Here is a 20,445-nt window from a genome sequence, read left to right on the forward strand (position 1 = left end):
AATGATATTACACATTCTAGAGTTATGAATCACAGAATAACATTTCTAATTGATTTCTCAAATGTCATGAATCATGAACTCCAAACTGTTAAACTTATCTGAACTTCGTCGCAGAGAGGCCTCTCTGTCTTCGGGCTCAGATCACAGCACACGGCACATGGTCCGTGTGGTTTGGAACAAAGGCAGTGCGGTTCGGCTTTGTCCAAGAACTTCCACTCAGTCGATGCACCTGGATTTTGGGGTTTCGCGAAATTAGAGTCTTTTCCAAACAGATTTTCCACTGGTTTGAAGGCTCCAAGGTTGTGCACAAAATCTTCTTTGTAAGCAGGGTTCCACCGTAGTTACTTGAAGACAAAGTCTTTGAGGAAAGCAGGGCCCTGTTTGTTCCAAGGGTCAAGTTTCTTAAGACTCAAATAGCTATTTAAATGACTGAACACTTTCATATACATTCGACTTACTCAATTGTCCAGCTGTAAAACTCCACTGATCAGGTGGGCACAGGCGGACATGCACAGTCTGTAAAGTTCTTTCTTTAATAAAGCCTTTAATAGAATTCTTCTTACGGCTCAATCTCCTTCTCCCAGTTTAACTCTTCTGTTGCCGGCAAAGACTTGGTTGGTTTCTGGTTCCGGTTCGGGCAACAGAGCTACAGCTTGAGCTGTGGCAGCGAGTTACTGGTTCAGGTGAGAGAGAAAGAGAGAGAGAGAGAGAGAGAGAGAGACTGTGCACTGTTCCTTATAGTCTGTCAGATCAATAGGTGATTGGTTCTTCAGTTCTTGGGATTGGATTTCGGTTTCAGCCCCCAGTGTCCTAATGGAGGGGGGCTTGATTTATGACTGATGTCAATCCATGCCATCTTTTGGAAATGCCGGTTGGCCCGGGTTCGTAGCTCTATGTCGGGATTTCGGCTCTCGTCCACTTCAAAGAGATTTTATCACCTACAGGCCCCTTTCTCCAGACATCTCATTGCAGGATTCAACCTATTTGGCCTCTTCTCAGTGCCATCCTCCCCAAAACTGTCACTTTGATGCAAACCAGTTCCAAGCTGATGAGCAAAGGAAATCTGATAACTTTGGGGGTGGAGAGGTCTTCTTTAGATCAGTGCTTCAGCTCAGAGCCCAAATGCTCTTATCAAAATACACCCAACATAACGCTACACAGTGGAACTGCAAGGCAATTGATTAAAGGGACAGATGGTGAATTCCTTTTTATCTTTACACTGTTGTTGGATGTCTCCTGTTCCTCTAAGTCTCATTTGGCTTTGGTTTCCCCCCTCTGTGTTGAATAATCGGGCTCTAAATAGCCCCGGCGTTTCTCCTGCAGTTCTTCGTTCTTTCCACTGCTAGCGCTGCCTTTGTGAAGGCAGATGGTGCTTGTGAGAAGTCAACAGCGTGTCCACCGAAAAGGGTGTCTGACTCCTGGTTTTGGATCCGGATGGGTTGATAACAGACCGAAACGGTTACAATATGATACTGCTTAGATTAACTGTGGATATGTATTGTGATCGTGCTCGGCTCAGGTGTGCGTTCAGTCTGCACACAAAACATTTCGGTCGCGAAACGTCTAATCAAATCGAATAAAACGGCGGGGATAGCATGTTTGATCCGTGTTCTATTGTTTTTCAACAATTGTAATGCCCTTTGTAACGTTTAACCACTTCGTTAAATACAGCTTGTTATAGGATATTGTGAACTGAACCTATTTTGCTGTGAATTTATATTTACTGCGAATAGTTTATTGTGTCTGGTCTTGGTCTGTCTGCACTAAATAAATCATTTGTATCAAGGGATTATTTAGTTTGTCTGTGTACTTTTTTACCTAACCACTAAAGGCCACTCCTTGCACTTCACACATTTGCCCTTTTAATTACTCCCTTACTGACATACTTTAACATGCAATGTGCGTGTGATAATAGTTTTAGCAGCCTGTTGCCATTCAGGTGAGACAATACCTAGTAAATCCTTTTTTTTTTTTTCATGTTGGTGCGCCGCGAAGGTTTTTGGTCTCAGCAAAGTGTGCCGTGGCATTACAACGCTTGGGAACCACTGGCTTGGCTTGTTGGGCATCCAGGTATGCACTGAGATTACGATCGGCACGATGATTGTCGTTCTCAGGAGAATTGTGTTTCTTTGCTGATCACGTTCTCTGTCGCTTTTTACACAGTTCTTACAAGTGGCACATTGGGGATGAGGAGCAGAGCATGCTGACACGCATAGCTGTGGACTTCTGCATGGCATGGGGCCACAGGTCATTCCAAGTATTTCAAGACGCCTGCAAATGTGTGGACACGTTGTGTTGGTCCAACCCTCACAGATTGTGCCAAGTCAAGTAGAGATGCATGTTGTGCTGTTCTAAAGTGACACGTCGTCAACGGCAAAAACATCTCTCAGAGTTCCTGGCTTGACTTGCCTCTGGAAGACAACACTTGCCCAGGCTGGATATTTGCCGAAAGAAGCAAAGAGGACTAGACAACTTGCCTAGACGCAACTGCATATTTTATTGTCACCTGGAAGGCCATCCAGGCTTTTCACCATCATGGCCCTTGGTCAACAAGGTGCCCGAACAGGGACTCGAACCCTGGACCCTCAGATTAAAAGTCTGATGCTCTACCGGCTGAGCTACCCGGGCTTCAGTGAAGTGCTTCACAATGTGTTGGCTTCATGATTGTTCCAGACCGCTTTCTGGCCGGTTTAGAAAACTGGGCTCAGGGTGACAAAGGTCACATGCATATGAGATGTTTGGGCAATGCGAGTTCTCCACAACAAATCCGAATTTCCGGGGTTTTCTCCTTGTCCTCATGCAATTCCAATGGCTTGACATTTGGGAGCTCGTCCAAAACCGATGTCAAACCATAATCACGCCTTCCTTCGAGCCGGAATTGAACCAGCGACCTAAGGATGCCTGCTGCCTGAAACCTACAGTCCTCCGCTCTACCAACTGCGCTATCCAATGTTAGCTTCTCACCGTCTTCGCCTGGCAGTCTCAGTGGCAGTGCAAAGCCAAGAAGCACCGTGGCTTGGCTCAGTGGTTTTCAACCCGTGTGCCGTGAGGACTACCCAATTGTGTCGTGAGATTTTTATTCCCTGAAAAATATTATGTCATTTTGTTTGGTCAACTTCATAAATCTTGTATCAAATCAAACTTATTCAAATGTGTGAAAATATTACATTTATACATCACCTGTAGAAAGCGTTTCATAACTGAAATGTTGTGTTTGCCGGACTGAACGCACACCTACACTGAGTTGCAGTGCTATCAGTTGTATCGTAAGGTACACTTATAAATTTCAATTTAAGAAGTGAATTTATAGTATCACCTTATCACGAATCCTGGAATCTTGTAGAACTCAATTTCTGTAATAATTGGACACAGACACCAATTCCAAAGATATAAATTGTTAAATTTATTCAAAAACAAAGACTAAATGTAGCACTACACTAATTATACAAAGGGAAAAGCTAATTAAAATTCAACTCTAGATCAACAAATCAAAGACAAATCACTTCCGTGACCAAATCAAAGACCATGGGATCGCATATGATAACACACAAATCGTTAAACAAAAAAGGTTATAAACACATTAACTACAATACCGGTTAGTAAGACGAAGGTGAGTCTCTCATTAGTATTGTTAGTCAGACATTAAATAACTACGCAGGTTAGTATTTATGTCAGGTAACTTCTCGTTATATATATATATCAGTCTCATTTACGTTTAGGTGACGAGAAAGATCCTATCATTACTTGTTACCACAATTTCCCTTAACTGATTATTATTCAATGATCAAGGATAGGCAGGGCCACCAATAATCTAACATCTATTGACTTGTGTCAATTTCAGACTAAACAGTTAAACAGGAATGAGAAGATATTTCTCGGGGTTGACAGATTTTATTTCTAAAATTATCAACAAAACAGTTTAATGTAACACACATTTATATTTAAGAAAACTAAATGATATTACACATTCTAGAGTTATGAATCACAGAATAACATTTCTAATTGATTTCTCAAATGTCATGAATCATGAACTCCAAACTGTTAAACTTATCTGAACTTCGTCGCAGAGAGGCCTCTCTGTCTTCGGGCTCAGATCACAGCACACGGCACATGGTCCGTGTGGTTTGGAACAAAGGCAGTGCGGTTCGGCTTTGTCCAAGAACTTCCACTCAGTCGATGCACCTGGAAGTTGGGGTTTCGCGAAATTAGAGTCTTTTCCAAACAGATTTTCCACTGGTTTGAAGGCTCCAAGGTTGTGCACAAAATCTTCTTTGTAAGCAGGGTTCCACCGTAGTTACTTGAAGACAATGTCTTTGAGGAAAGCAGGGCCCTGTTTGTTCCAAGGGTCAAGTTTCTTAAGACTCAAATAGCTATTTAAATGACTGAACACTTTCATATACATTCGACTTACTCAATTGTCCAGCTGTAAAACTCAACTGATCAGGTGGGCACAGGCGGACATGCACAGTCTGTAAAGTTCTTTCTTTAATAAGGTCCTTTAATAGAATTCTTCGTACGGCTCAATCTCCTTCTCCCAGTTTAACTCTTCTGTTGCCAGCAAAGACTTGGTTGGTTTCTGGTTCCGGTTCGGGCAACAGAGCTACAGCTTGAGCTGTGGCAGCGAGTTACTGGTTCAGGTGAGAGAGAAAGAGAGAGAGAGAGAGAGAGACTGTGCACTGTTCCTTATAGTCTGTCAGATCAATAGGTGATTGGTTCTTGAGTTCTTGAGATTGGATTTCGGTTTCAGCCCCCAGTGTCCTAATGGAGGGGGGCTTGATTTATGACTGATGTCAATCCATGCCATCTTTTGGAAATGCCGGTTGGCCCGGGTTTGTAGCTCTATGTCGGGATTTCGGCTCTCGTCCACTTCAAAGAGTTTTTATCACCTACAGGCCCCTTTCTCCAGACATCTCATTGCAGGATTCAACCTATTTGGCCTCTTCTCGGTGCCATCCTCCCCAAAACTGTCACTTTGATGCAAACCAGTTCCAAGCTGATGAGCAAAGGAAATCTGATAACTTTGGGGGTGGAGAGGTCTTCTTTAGATCAGTGCTTCAGCTCAGAGCCCAAATGCTCTTATCAAAATAAACCCAACATAACGCTACACAGTGGAACTGCAAGGCAATTGATTAAAGGGACAGATGGTGAATTCCTTTTTATCTTTACACTGTTGTTGGATGTCTCCTGTTCCTCTAAGTCTCATTTGGCTTTGGTTTCCCCCCTCTGTGTTGAATAATCGGACTCTAAATAGCCCCGGCGTTTCTCCTGCAGTTCTTCGTTCTTTCCATTGCTAGCGCTGCCTTTGTGAAGGCAGATGGTGCTTGTGAGAAGTCAACAGCGTGTCCACCGAAAAGGGTGTCTGACTCCTGGTATTGGATCCGGATGGGTTGATAACAGACCGAAACGGTTACAATATGATACTGCTTAGATTAACTGTGGATATGTATTGTGATCGTGCTCGGCTCAGGTGTGCGTTCAGTCTGCACACAAAACATTTCGGTCGCGAAACGTCTAATCAAATCGAATAAAACGGCGGGGATAGCATATTTTATCCGTGTGCTATTGTTTTTCAACAATTGTAATGCCATTTGTAACGTTTAACCACTTCGTTAAATACAGCTCGTTATAGGATATTGTGAACTGAACCTATTTTGCTGTGAATTTATATTTACTGCGAATAGTTTATTGTGTCTGGTCTTGGTCTGTCTGCACTAAATAAATGATTTATATCAAGGGATTATTTAGTTTGTCTGTGTACTTTTTTACCTAACCACTGAAGGCCACTCCTTGCACTTCACACATTTGCCCTTTTAATTACTCCCTTACTGACATACTTTAACATGCAATGTGCGTGTGATAATAGTTTTAGCAGCCTGTTGCCATTCAGGTGAGACAATACCTAGTAAATTCTTTTTTTTTTTTTCATGTTGGTGCGCCGCAAAGGTTTTTGGTCTCAGCAAAGTGTGCCGTGGCATTACAACGCTTGGGAACCACTGGCTTGGCTTGTTGGGCATCCAGGTATGCACTGAGATTACGATCGGCACGATGATTGTCATTCTCAGGAGAATTGTGTTTCTTTGCTGATCACGTTCTCTGTCGCTTTTTACACAGTTCTTACAAGTGGCACATTGGGGATGAGGAGCAGAGCATGCTGACACGCATAGCTGTGGACTTCTGCATGGCATGGGGCCACAGGTCAGTTCTTGAGACTGAACGCACACCTACACTGAGTTGCAGTGCTATCAGTTGTATCGTAAGGTACACTTATAAATTTCAATTTAAGAAGTGAATTTATAGTATCACCTTATCACGAATCCTGGAATCTTGTAGAACTCAATTTCTGTAATAATTGGACACAGACACCAATTCCAAAGATATAAATTGTTAAATTTATTCAAAAACAAAGACTAAATGTAGCACTACACTAATTATACAAAAGGGAAAAGCTAATTAAAATTCAACTCTAGATCAACAAATCAAAGACAAATCACTTCCGTGACCAAATCAAAGACCATGGGATCGCATATGATAACACACAAATCGTTAAACAAAAAAGGTTATAAACACATTAACTACAATACCGGTTAGTAAGACGAAGGTGAGTCTCTCCTTAGTATTGTTAGTCAGACATTAAATAACTACGCAGGTTAGTATTTATGTCAGGTAACTTCTCGTTATATATATATATCAGTCTCATTTACGTTTAGGTGCCGAGAAAGATCCTATCATTACTTGTTACCACAATTTCCCTTAACTGATTATTATTCAATGATCAAGGATAGGCAGGGCCACCAATAATCTAACGTCTATTGACTTGTGTCAATTTCAGACTAAACAGTTAAACAGGAATGAGAAGATATTTCTCGGGGTTGACAGATTTTATTTCTAAAATTATCAACAAAACAGTTTAATGTAACACACATTTATATTTAAGAAAACTAAATGATATTACACATTCTAGAGTTATGAATCACAGAATAACATTTCTAATTGATTTCTCAAATGTCATGAATCATGAACTCCAAACTGTTGAACTTATCTGAACTTCGTCGCAGAGAGGCCTCTCTGTCTTCGGGCTCAGATCACAGCACACGGCACATGGTCCGTGTGGTTTGGAACAAAGGCAGTGCGGTTCGGCTTTGTCCAAGAACTTCCACTCAGTCGATGCACCTGGATTTTGGGGTTTCGCGAAATTAGAGTCTTTTCCAAACAGATTTTCCACTGGTTTGAAGGCTCCAAGGTTGTGCACAAAATCTTCTTTGTAAGCAGGGTTCCACCGTAGTTACTTGAAGACAAAGTCTTTGAGGAAAGCAGGGCCCTGTTTGTTCCAAGGGTCAAGTTTCTTAAGACTCAAATAGCTATTTAAATGACTGAACACTTTCATATACATTCGACTTACTCAATTGTCCAGCTGTAAAACTCCACTGATCAGGTGGGCACAGGCGGACATGCACAGTCTGTAAAGTTCATTCTTTAATAAAGTCCTTTAATACAATTCTTCGTACGGCTCAATCTCCTTCTCCCAGTTTAACTCTTCTGTTGCCGGCAAAGACTTGGTTGGTTTCTGGTTCCGGTTCGGGCAACAGAGCTACAGCTTGAGCTGTGGCAGCGAGTTACTGGTTCAGGTGAGAGAGAAAGAGAGAGAGAGAGAGAGAGAGAGACTGTGCACTGTTCCTTATAGTCTGTCAGATCAATAGGTGATTGGTTCTTCAGTTCTTGAGATTGGATTTCGGTTTCAGCCCCCAGTGTCCTAATGGAGGGGGGCTTGATTTATGACTGATGTCAATCCATGCCATCTTTTGGAAATGCCGGTTGGCCCGGGTTCGTAGCTCTATGTCGGGATTTCGGCTCTCGTCCACTTCAAAGAGATTTTATCACCTACAGGCCCCTTTCTCCAGACATCTCATAGCAGGATTCAACGTATTTGGCCTCTTCTCAGTGCCATCCTCCCCAAAACTGTCACTTTGATGCAAACCAGTTCCAAGCTGACGAGCAAAGGAAATCTGATAACTTTGGGGGTGGAGAGGTCTTCTTTAGATCAGTGCTTCAGCTCAGAGCCCAAATGCTCTTATCAAAATACACCCAACATAACGCTACACAGTGGATCTGCAAGGCAATTGATTAAAGGGACAGATGGTGAATTCCTTTTTATCTTTACACTGTTGTTGGATGTCTCCTGTTCCTCTAAGTCTCATTTGGCTTTGGTTTCCCCCCTCTGTGTTGAATAATCGGGCTCTAAATAGCCCCGGCGTTTCTCCTGCAGTTCTTCGTTCTTTCCACTGCTAGCGCTGCCTTTGTGAAGGCAGATGGTGCTTGTGAGAAGTCAACAGCGTGTCCACCGAAAAGGGTGTCTGACTCCTGGTTTTGGATCCGGATGGGTTGATAACAGACCGAAACGGTTACAATATGATACTGCTTAGATTAACTGTGGATATGTATTGTGATCGTGCTCGGCTCAGGTGTGCGTTCAGTCTGCACACAAAACATTTCGGTCGCGAAACGTCTAATCAAATCGAATAAAACGGCGGGGATAGCATGTTTGATCCGTGTGCTATTGTTTTTCAACAATTGTAATGCCCTTTGTAACGTTTAACCACTTCGTTAAATACAGCTTGTTATAGGATATTGTGAACTGAACCTATTTTGCTGTGAATTTATATTTACTGCGAATAGTTTATTGTGTCTGGTCTTGGTCTGTCTGCACTAAATAAATGATTTGTATCAAGGGATTATTTAGTTTGTCTGTGTACTTTTTTACCTAACCACTAAAGGCCACTCCTTGCACTTCACACATTTGCCCTTTTAATTACTCCCTTACTGACATACTTTAACATGCAATGTGCGTGTGATAATAGTTTTAGCAGCCTGTTGCCATTCAGGTGAGACAATACCTAGTAAATCCTTTTTTTTTTTTTCATGTTGGTGCGCCGCGAAGGTTTTTGGTCTCAGCAAAGTGTGCCGTGGCATTACAACGCTTGGGAACCACTGGCTTGGCTTGTTGGGCATCCAGGTATGCACTGAGATTACGATCGGCACGATGATTGTCGTTCTCAGGAGAATTGTGTTTCTTTGCTGATCACGTTCTCTGTCGCTTTTTACACAGTTCTTACAAGTGGCACATTGGGGATGAGGAGCAGAGCATGCTGACACGCATAGCTGTGGACTTCTGCATGGCATGGGGCCACAGGTCATTCCAAGTATTTCAAGACGCCTGCAAATGTGTGGACACGTTGTGTTGGCCCAACCCTCACAGATTGTGCCAAGTCAAGTAGAGATGCATGTTGTGCTGTTCTAAAGTGACACGTCGTCAACGGCAAAAACATCTCTCAGAGTTCCTGGCTTGACTTGCCTCTGGAAGACAACACTTGCCCAGGCTGGATATTTGCCGAAAGAAGCAAAGAGGACTAGACAACTTGCCTAGACGCAACTGCATATTTTATTGTCACCTGGAAGGCCATCCAGGCTTTTCACCATCATGGCCCTTGGTCAACAAGGCGCCCGAACAGGGACTCGAACCCTGGACCCTCAGATTAAAAGTCTGATGCTCTACCGGCTGAGCTACCCGGGCTTCAGTGAAGTGCTTCACAATGTGTTGGCTTCATGATTGTTCCAGACCGCTTTCTGGCCGGTTTAGAAAACTGGGCTCAGGGTGACAAAGGTCACATGCATATGAGATGTTTGGGCAATGCGAGTTCTCCACAACAAATCCGAATTTCCGGGGTTTTCTCCTTGTCCTCATGCAATTCCAATGGCTTGACATTTGGGAGCTCGTCCAAAACCGATGTCAAACCATAATCACGCCTTCCTTCGAGCCGGAATTGAACCAGCGACCTAAAGATGCCTGCTGCCTGAAACCTACAGTCCTCCGCTCTACCAACTGAGCTATCGAAGGTAAGCTTCTCACTGTCTTCGCCTGGCAGTCTCAGTGGCAGTGCAAAGCCAAGAAGCACCGTGGCTTGGCTCAGTGGTTTTCAACCCGTGTGCCGTGAGGACTACCCAATTGTGTCGTGAGATTTTTATCCCCTGAAAAATATTATGTCATTTTGTTTGGTCAACTTCATAAATCTTGTATCAAATCAAACTTATTCAAATGTGTGAAAATATTACATTTATACATCACCTGTAGAAAGCGTTTCATAACTGAAATGTTGTGTTTGCCGGACTGAACGCACACCTACACTGAGTTGCAGTGCTATCAGTTGTATCGTAAGGTACACTTATAAATTTCAATTTAAGAAGTGAATTTATAGTATCACCTTATCACGAATCCTGGAATCTTGTAGAACTCAATTTCTGTAATAATTAGACACAGACACCAATTCCAAAGATATAAATTGTTAAATTTATTCAAAAACATAAACTAAATGTAGCACTACACTAATTATACAAAAGGGAAAAGCTAATTAAAATTCAACTCTAGATCAACAAATCAAAGACAAATCACTTCCGTGACCAAATCAAAGACCATGGGATCGCATATGATAACACACAAATCGTTAAACAAAAAAGGTTATAAACACATTAACTACAATACCGGTTAGTAAGACGAAGGTGAGTCTCTCCTTAGTATTGTTAGTCAGACATTAAATAACTACGCAGGTTAGTATTTATGTCAGGTAACTTCTCGTTATATATATATATCAGTCTCATTTACGTTTAGGTGACGAGAAAGATCCTATCATTACTTGTTACCACAATTTCCCTTAACTGATTATTATTCAATGATCAAGGATAGGCAGGGCCACCAATAATCTAACGTCTATTGACTTGTGTCAATTTCAGACTAAACAGTTAAACAGGAATGAGAAGATATTTCTCGGGGTTGACAGATTTTATTTCTAAAATTATCAACAAAACAGTTTAATGTAACACACATTTATATTTAAGAAAACTAAATGATATTACACATTCTAGAGTTATGAATCACAGAATAACATTTCTAATTGATTTCTCAAATGTCATGAATCATGAACTCCAAACTGTTAAACTTATCTGAACTTCGTCGCAGAGAGGCCTCTCTGTCTTCGGGCTCAGATCACAGCACACGGCACATGGTCCGTGTGGTTTGGAACAAAGGCAGTGCGGTTCGGCTTTGTCCAAGAACTTCCACTCAGTCGATGCACCTGGATTTTGGGGTTTCGCGAAATTAGAGTCTTTTCCAAACAGATTTTCCACTGGTTTGAAGGCTCCAAGGTTGTGCACAAAATCTTCTTTGTAAGCAGGGTTCCACCGTAGTTACTTGAAGACAAAGTCTTTGAGGAAAGCAGGGCCCTGTTTGTTCCAAGGGTCAAGTTTCTTAAGACTCAAATAGCTATTTAAATGACTGAACACTTTCATATACATTCGACTTACTCAATTGTCCAGCTGTAAAACTCCACTGATCAGGTGGGCACAGGCGGACATGCACAGTCTGTAAAGTTCTTTCTTTAATAAAGTCCTTTAATAGAATTCTTCGTACGGCTCAATCTCCTTCTCCCAGTTTAACTCTTCTGTTGCCGGCAAAGACTTGGTTGGTTTCTGGTTCCGGTTCGGGCAACAGAGCTACAGCTTGAGCTGTGGCAGCGAGTTACTGGTTCAGGTGAGAGAGAAAGAGAGAGAGAGAGAGAGAGAGACTGTGCACTGTTCCTTATAGTCTGTCAGATCAATAGGTGATTGGTTCTTCAGTTCTTGAGATTGGATTTCGGTTTCAGCCCCCAGTGTCCTAATGGAGGGGGGCTTGATTTATGACTGATGTCAATCCATGCCATCTTTTGGAAATGCCGGTTGGCCCGGGTTCGTAGCTCTATGTCGGGATTTCGGCTCTCGTCCACTTCAAAGAGATTTTATCACCTACAGGCCCCTTTCTCCAGACATCTCATTGCAGGATTCAACCTATTTGGCCTCTTCTCGGTGCCATCCTCCCCAAAACTGTCACTTTGATGCAAACCAGTTCCAAGCTGATGAGCAAAGGAAATCTGATAACTTTGGGGGTGGAGAGGTCTTCTTTAGATCAGTGCTTCAGCTCAGAGCCCAAATGCTCTTATCAAAATACACCCAACATAACGCTACACAGTGGAACTGCAAGGCAATTGATTAAAGGGACAGATGGTGAATTCCTTTTTATCTTTACACTGTTGTTGGATGTCTCCTGTTCCTCTAAGTCTCATTTGGCTTTGGTTTCCCCCCTCTGTGTTGAATAATCGGGCTCTAAATAGCCCCGGCGTTTCTCCTGCAGTTCTTCGTTCTTTCCACTGCTAGCGCTGCCTTTGTGAAGGCAGATGGTGCTTGTGAGAAGTCAACAGCGTGTCCACCGAAAAGGGTGTCTGACTCCTGGTTTTGGATCCGGATGGGTTGATAACAGACCGAAACGGTTACAATATGATACTGCTTAGATTAACTGTGGATATGTATTGTGATCGTGCTCGGCTCAGGTGTGCGTTCAGTCTGCACACAAAACATTTCGGTCGCGAAACGTCTAATCAAATCGAATAAAACGGCGGGGATAGCATGTTTGATCCGTGTGCTATTGTATTTCAACAATTGTAATGCCCTTTGTAACGTTTAACCACTTCGTTAAATACAGCTTGTTATAGGATATTGTGAACTGAACCTATTTTGCTGTGAATTTATATTTACTGTGAATAGTTTATTGTGTCTGGTCTTGGTCTGTCTGCACTAAATAAATCATTTGTATCAAGGGATTATTTAGTTTGTCTGTGTACTTTTTTACCTAACCACTAAAGGCCACTCCTTGCACTTCACACATTTGCCCTTTTAATTACTCCCTTACTGACATACTTTAACATGCAATGTGCGTGTGATAATAGTTTTAGCAGCCTGTTGCCATTCAGGTGAGACAATACCTAGTAAATCCTTTTTTTTTTTTTCATGTTGGTGCGCCGCGAAGGTTTTTGGTCTCAGCAAAGTGTGCCGTGGCATTACAACGCTTGGGAACCACTGGCTTGGCTTGTTGGGCATCCAGGTATGCACTGAGATTACGATCGGCACGATGATTGTCATTCTCAGGAGAATTGTGTTTCTTTGCTGATCACGTTCTCTGTCGCTTTTTACACAGTTCTTACAAGTGGCACGTTGGGGATGAGGAGCAGAGCATGCTGACACGCATAGCTGTGGACTTCTGCATGGCATGGGGCCACAGGTCAGTTCTTGAGACTGAACGCACACCTACACTGAGTTGCAGTGCTATCAGTTGTATCGTAAGGTACACTTATAAATTTCAATTTAAGAAGTGAATTTATAGTATCACCTTATCACGAATCCTGGAATCTTGTAGAACTCAATTTCTGTAATAATTGGACACAGACACCAATTCCAAAGATATAAATTGTTAAATTTATTCAAAAACAAAGACTAAATGTAGCACTACACTAATTATACAAAGGGAAAAGCTAATTAAAATTCAACTCTAGATCAACAAATCAAAGACAAATCACTTCCGTGACCAAATCAAAGACCATGGGATCGCATATGATAACACACAAATCGTTAAACAAAAAAGGTTATAAACACATTAACTACAATACCGGTTAGTAAGACGAAGGTGAGTCTCTCCTTAGTATTGTTAGTCAGACATTAAATAACTACGCAGGTTAGTATTTATGTCAGGTAACTTCTCGTTATATATATATATCAGTCTCATTTACGTTTAGGTGCCGAGAAAGATCCTTTCATTACTTGTTACCACAATTTCCCTTAACTGATTATTATTCAATGATCAAGGATAGGCAGGGCCACCAATAATCTAACGTCTATTGACTTGTGTCAATTTCAGACTAAACAGTTAAACAGGAATGAGAAGATATTTCTCGGGGTTGACAGACTTTATTTCTAAAATTATCAACAAAACAGTTTAATGTAACACACATTTATATTTAAGAAAACTAAATGATATTACACATTCTAGAGTTATGAATCACAGAATAACATTTCTAATTGATTTCTCAAATGTCATGAATCATGAACTCCAAACTGTTAAACTTATCTGAACTTCGTCGCAGAGAGGCCTCTCTGTCTTCGGGCTCAGATCACAGCACACGGCACATGGTCCGTGTGGTTTGGAACAAAGGCAGTGCGGTTCGGCTTTGTCCAAGAACTTCCACTCAGTCGATGCACCTGGAAGTTGGGGTTTCGCGAAATTAGAGTCTTTTCCAAACAGATTTTCCACTGGTTTGAAGGCTCCAAGGTTGTGCACAAAATCTTCTTTGTAAGCAGGGTTCCACCGTAGTTACTTGAAGACAAAGTCTTTGAGGAAAGCAGGGCCCTGTTTGTTCCAAGGGTCAAGTTTCTTAAGACTCAAATAGCTATTTAAATGACTGAACACTTTCATATACATTCGACTTACTCAATTGTCCAGCTGTAAAACTCAACTGATCAGGTGGGCACAGGCGGACATGCACAGTCTGTAAAGTTCTTTCTTTAATAAAGTCCTTTAATAGAATTCTTCGTACGGCTCAATCTCCTTCTCCCAGTTTAACTCTTCTGTTGCCAGCAAAGACTTGGTTGGTTTCTGGTTCCGGTTCGGGCAACAGAGCTACAGCTTGAGCTGTGGCAGCGAGTTACTGGTTCAGGTGAGAGAGAAAGAGAGAGAGAGAGAGAGAGACTGTGCACTGTTCCTTATAGTCTGTCAGATCAATAGGTGATTGGTTCTTGAGTTCTTGAGATTGGATTTCGGTTTCAGCCCCCAGTGTCCTAATGGAGGGGGGCTTGATTTATGACTGATGTCAATCCATGCCATCTTTTGGAAATGCCGGTTGGCCCGGGTTCGTAGCTCTATGTCGGGATTTCGGCTCTCGTCCACTTCAAAGAGTTTTTATCACCTACAGGCCCCTTTCTCCAGACATCTCATAGCAGGATTCAACCTATTTGGCCTCTTCTCGGTGCCATCCTCCCCAAAACTGTCACTTTGATGCAAACCAGTTCCAAGCTGATGAGCAAAGGAAATCTGATAACTTTGGGGGTGGAGAGGTCTTCTTTAGATCAGTGCTTCAGCTCAGAGCCCAAATGCTCTTATCAAAATAAACCCAACATAACGCTACACAGTGGAACTGCAAGGCAATTGATTAAAGGGACAGATGGTGAATTCCTTTTTATCTTTACACTGTTGTTGGATGTCTCCTGTTCCTCTAAGTCTCATTTGGCTTTGGTTTCCCCCCTCTGTGTTGAATAATCGGACTCTAAATAGCCCCGGCGTTTCTCCTGCAGTTCTTCGTTCTTTCCACTGCTAGCGCTGCCTTTGTGAAGGCAGATGGTGCTTGTGAGAAGTCAACAGCGTGTCCACCGAAAAGGGTGTCTGACTCCTGGTTTTGGATCCGGATGGGTTGATAACAGACCGAAACGGTTACAATATGATACTGCTTAGATTAACTGTGGATATGTATTGTGATCGTGCTCGGCTCAGGTGTGCGTTCAGTCTGCACACAAAACATTTCGGTCGCGAAACGTCTAATCAAATCGAATAAAACGGCGGGGATAGCATGTTTGATCCGTGTTCTATTGTTTTTCAACAATTGTAATGCCCTTTGTAACGTTTAACCACTTCGTTAAATACAGCTTGTTATAGGATATTGTGAACTGAACCTATTTTGCTGTGAATTTATATTTACTGCGAATAGTTTATTGTGTCTGGTCTTGGTCTGTCTGCACTAAATAAATCATTTGTATCAAGGGATTATTTAGTTTGTCTGTGTACTTTTTTACCTAACCACTAAAGGCCACTCCTTGCACTTCACACATTTGCCCTTTTAATTACTCCCTTACTGACATACTTTAACATGCAATGTGCGTGTGATAATAGTTTTAGCAGCCTGTTGCCATTCAGGTGAGTCAATACCTAGTAAATCCTTTTTTTTTTTTTCATGTTGGTGCGCCGCGAAGGTTTTTGGTCTCAGCAAAGTGTGCCGTGGCATTACAACGCTTGGGAACCACTGGCTTGGCTTGTTGGGCATCCAGGTATGCACTGAGATTACGATCGGCACGATGATTGTCGTTCTCAGGAGAATTGTGTTTCTTTGCTGATCACGTTCTCTGTCGCTTTTTACACAGTTCTTACAAGTGGCACATTGGGGATGACACGCATAGCTGTGGACTTCTGCATGGCATGGGGCCACAGGTCATTCCAAGTATTTCAAGACGCCTGCAAATGTGTGGACACGTTGTGTTGGTCCAACCCTCACAGATTGTGCCAAGTCAAGTAGAGATGCATGTTGTGCTGTTCTAAAGTGACACGTCGTCAACGGCAAAAACATCTCTCAGAGTTCCTGGCTTGACTTGCCTCTGGAAGACAACACTTGCCCAGGCTGGATATTTGCCGAAAGAAGCAAAGAGGACTAGACAACTTGCCTAGACGCAACTGCATATTTTATTGTCACCTGGAAGGCCATCCAGGCTTTTCACCATCATGGCCCTTGGTCAACAAGGTGCCCGAACAGGGACTCGAACCCTGGACCCTCAGATTAAAAGTCTGATGCTCTACCGGCTGAGCTACCCGGGCTTCAGTGAAGTGCATCACAATGTGTTGGCTTCATGATTGTTCCAGACCGCTTTCTGGCCGGTTTAGAAAACTGGGCTCAGGGTGACAAAGGTCACATGCATATGAGATGTTTGGGCAATGCGAGTTCTCCACAACAAATCCGAATTTCCGGGGTTTTCTCCTTGTCCTCATGCAATTCCAATGGCTTGACATTTGGGAGCTCGTCCAAAACCGATGTCAAACCATAATCACGCCTTCCTTCGAGCCGGAATTGAACCAGCGACCTAAGGATGCCTGCTGCCTGAAACCTACAGTCCTCCGCTCTACCAACTGAGCTATCCAATGTTAGCTTCTCACCGTCTTCGCCTGGCAGTCTCAGTGGCAGTGCAAAGCCAAGAAGCACCGTGGCTTGGCTCAGTGGTTTTCAACCCGTGTGCAGTAAGGACTACCCAATTGTGTCGTGAGATTTTTATTCCCTGAAAAATATTATGTCATTTTGTTTGGTCAACTTCATAAATCTTGTATCAAATCAAACTTATTCAAATGTGTGAAAATATTACATTTATACATCACCTGTAGAAAGCGTTTCATAACTGAAATGTTGTGTTTGCCGGACTGAACGCACACCTACACTGAGTTGCAGTGCTATCAGTTGTATCGTAAGGTACACTTATAAATTTCAATTTAAGAAGTGAATTTATAGTATCACCTTATCACGAATCCTGGAATCTTGTAGAACTCAATTTCTGTAATAATTGGACACAGACACCAATTCCAAAGATATAAATTGTTAAATTTATTCAAAAACAAAGACTAAATGTAGCACTACACTAATTATACAAAGGGAAAAGCTAATTAAAATTCAACTCTAGATCAACAAATCAAAGACAAATCACTTCCGTGACCAAATCAAAGACCATGGGATCGCATATGATAACACACAAATCGTTAAACAAAAAAGGTTATAAACACATTAACTACAATACCGGTTAGTAAGACGAAGGTGAGTCTCTCGTTAGTATTGTTAGTCAGACATTAAATAACTACGCAGTTTAGTATTTATGTCAGGTAACTTCTCGTTATATATATATATATCAGTCTCATTTACGTTTAGGTGCCGAGAAAGATCCTATCATTACTTGTTACCACAATTTCCCTTAACTGATTATTATTCAATGATCAAGGATAGGCAGGGCCACCAATAATCTAACGTCTATTGACTTGTGTCAATTTCAGACTAAACAGTTAAACAGGAATGAGAAGATATTTCTCGGGGTTGACAGATTTTATTTCTAAAATTATCAACAAAACAGTTTAATGTAACACACATTTATATTTAAGAAAACTAAATGATATTACACATTCTAGAGTTATGAATCACAGAATAACATTTCTAATTGATTTCTCAAATGTCATGAATCATGAACTCCAAACTGTTAAACTTATCTGAACTTCGTCGCAGAGAGGCCTCTCTGTCTTCGGGCTCAGATCACAGCACACGGCACATGGTCCGTGTGGTTTGGAACAAAGGCAGTGCGGTTCGGCTTTGTCCAAGAACTTCCACTCAGTCGATGCACCTGGATTTTGGGGTTTCGCGAAATTAGAGTCTTTTCCAAACAGATTTTCCACTGGTTTGAAGGCTCCAAGGTTGTGCACAAAATCTTCTTTGTAAGCAGGGTTCCACCGTAGTTACTTGAAGACAATGTCTTTGAGGAAAGCAGGGCCCTGTTTGTTCCAAGGGTCAAGTTTCTTAAGACTCAAATAGCTATTTAAATGACTGAACACTTTCATATACATTCGACTTACTCAATTGTCCAGCTGTAAAACTCAACTGATCAGGTGGGCACAGGCGGACATGCACAGTCTGTAAAGTTCTTTCTTTAATAAGGTCCTTTAATAGAATTCTTCGTACGGCTCAATCTCCTTCTCCCAGTTTAACTCTTCTGTTGCCAGCAAAGACTTGGTTGGTTTCTGGTTCCGGTTCGGGCAACAGAGCTACAGCTTGAGCTGTGGCAGCGAGTTACTGGTTCAGGTGAGAGAGAAAGAGAGAGAGAGAGAGAGAGACTGTGCACTGTTCCTTATAGTCTGTCAGATCAATAGGTGATTGGTTCTTGAGTTCTTGAGATTGGATTTCGGTTTCAGCCCCCAGTGTCCTAATGGAGGGGGGCTTGATTTATGACTGATGTCAATCCATGCCATCTTTTGGAAATGCCGGTTGGCCCGGGTTCGTAGCTCTATGTCGGGATTTCGGCTCTCGTCCACTTCAAAGAGTTTTTATCACCTACAGGCCCCTTTCTCCAGACATCTCATAGCAGGATTCAACCTATTTGGCCTCTTCTCGGTGCCATCCTCCCCAAAACTGTCACTTTGATGCAAACCAGTTCCAAGCTGATGAGCAAAGGAAATCTGATAACTTTGGGGGTGGAGAGGTCTTCTTTAGATCAGTGCTTCAGCTCAGAGCCCAAATGCTCTTATCAAAATAAACCCAACATAACGCTACACAGTGGAACTGCAAGGCAATTGATTAAAGGGACAGATGGTGAATTCCTTTTTATCTTTACACTGTTGTTGGATGTCTCCTGTTCCTCTAAGTCTCATTTGGCTTTGGTTTCCCCCCTCTGTGTTGAATAATCGGACTCTAAATAGCCCCGGCGTTTCTCCTGCAGTTCTTCGTTCTTTCCATTGCTAGCGCTGCCTTTGTGAAGGCAGATGGTGCTTGTGAGAAGTCAACAGCGTGTCCACCGAAAAGGGTGTCTGACTCCTGGTATTGGATCCGGATGGGTTGATAACAGACCGAAACGGTTACAATATGATACTGCTTAGATTAACTGTGGATATGTATTGTGATCGTGCTCGGCTCAGGTGTGCGTTCAGTCTGCACACAAAACATTTCGGTCGCGAAACGTCTAATCAAATCGAATAAAACGGCGGGGATAGCATATTTTATCCGTGTGCTATTGTTTTTCAACAATTGTAATGCCCTTTGTAACGTTTAACCACTTCGTTAAATACAGCTCGTTATAGGATATTGTGAACTGAACCTATTTTGCTGTGAATTTATATTTACTGCGAATAGTTTATTGTGTCTGGTCTTGGTCTGTCTGCACTAAATAAATGATTTATATCAAGGGATTATTTAGTTTGTCTGTGTACTTTTTTACCTAACCACTAAAGGCCACTCCTTGCACTTCACACATTTGCCCTTTTAATTAATCCCTTACTGACATACTTTAACATGCAATGTGCGTGTGATAATAGTTTTAGCAGCCTGTTGCCATTCAGGTGAGACAATACCTAGTAAATCCTTTTTTTTTTTTTTCATGTTGGTGCGCCGCGAAGGTTTTTGGTCTCTGTCGCTTTTTACACAGTTCTTACAAGTGGCACATTGGGGATGAGGAGCAGAGCATGCTGACACGCATAGCTGTGGACTTCTGCATGGCATGGGGCCACAGGTCATTCCAAGTATTTCAAGACGCCTGCAAATGTGTGGACACGTTGTGTTGGCCCAACCCTCACAGATTGTGCCAAGTCAAGTAGAGATGCATGTTGTGCTGTTCTAAAGTGACACGTCGTCAACGGCAAAAACATCTCTCAGAGTTCCTGGCTTGACTTGCCTCTGGAAGACAACACTTGCCCAGGCTGGATATTTGCCAAAAGAAGCAAAGAGGACTAGACAACTTGCCTAGACGCAACTGCATATTTTATTGTCACCTGGAAGGCCATCCAGGCTTTTCACCATCATGGCCCTTGGTCAACAAGGCGCCCGAACAGGGACTCAAACCCTGGACCCTCAGATTAAAAGTCTGATGTGCTACCGGCTGAGCTACCCGGGCTTCAGTGAAGTGCTTCACAATGTGTTGGCTTCATGATTGTTCCAGACCGCTTTAGAAAACTGGGCTCAGAGTGACAAGGGTCACATGCATATGAGATGTTTGGGCAATGCGAGTTCTCCACAACAAATCCGAATTTCCGGGGTT

At 42.4% G+C, this 20,445-nt stretch overlaps 6 non-coding genes across 6 annotated transcripts; all 6 read right to left on the bottom strand.

Moving 5' to 3' along the window:
* Window positions 1-2,555: 2,555 nt before the first annotated feature.
* trnak-uuu (transfer RNA lysine (anticodon UUU)) lies at window positions 2,556-2,628 on the bottom strand. Its single transcript has one exon. It is a non-coding gene; the product is annotated as a tRNA-Lys (tRNA).
* Window positions 2,629-9,495: 6,867 nt separating this feature from the next.
* On the bottom strand, window positions 9,496-9,568 carry trnak-uuu (transfer RNA lysine (anticodon UUU)). Its single transcript has one exon. It is a non-coding gene; the product is annotated as a tRNA-Lys (tRNA).
* A 235-nt stretch (window positions 9,569-9,803) lies between these two features.
* Window positions 9,804-9,892, bottom strand: trnay-gua (transfer RNA tyrosine (anticodon GUA)). The gene is given in 2 exon segments: window positions 9,804-9,839; window positions 9,856-9,892. It is a non-coding gene; the product is annotated as a tRNA-Tyr (tRNA).
* Window positions 9,893-16,416: 6,524 nt separating this feature from the next.
* On the bottom strand, window positions 16,417-16,489 carry trnak-uuu (transfer RNA lysine (anticodon UUU)). The gene has a single exon. It is a non-coding gene; the product is annotated as a tRNA-Lys (tRNA).
* Window positions 16,490-16,724: 235 nt separating this feature from the next.
* trnay-gua (transfer RNA tyrosine (anticodon GUA)) lies at window positions 16,725-16,813 on the bottom strand. The gene is given in 2 exon segments: window positions 16,725-16,760; window positions 16,777-16,813. It is a non-coding gene; the product is annotated as a tRNA-Tyr (tRNA).
* Window positions 16,814-20,228: 3,415 nt separating this feature from the next.
* Window positions 20,229-20,301, bottom strand: trnak-uuu (transfer RNA lysine (anticodon UUU)). The gene has a single exon. It is a non-coding gene; the product is annotated as a tRNA-Lys (tRNA).
* Between the last annotated feature and the right edge of the window lie 144 nt (window positions 20,302-20,445).

The sequence above is a fragment of the Amia ocellicauda genome, unplaced genomic scaffold (assembly GCF_036373705.1).
Source record: "Amia ocellicauda isolate fAmiCal2 unplaced genomic scaffold, fAmiCal2.hap1 HAP1_SCAFFOLD_26, whole genome shotgun sequence".
In the NCBI taxonomy this organism is placed as follows: domain Eukaryota; kingdom Metazoa; phylum Chordata; class Actinopteri; order Amiiformes; family Amiidae; genus Amia; species Amia ocellicauda.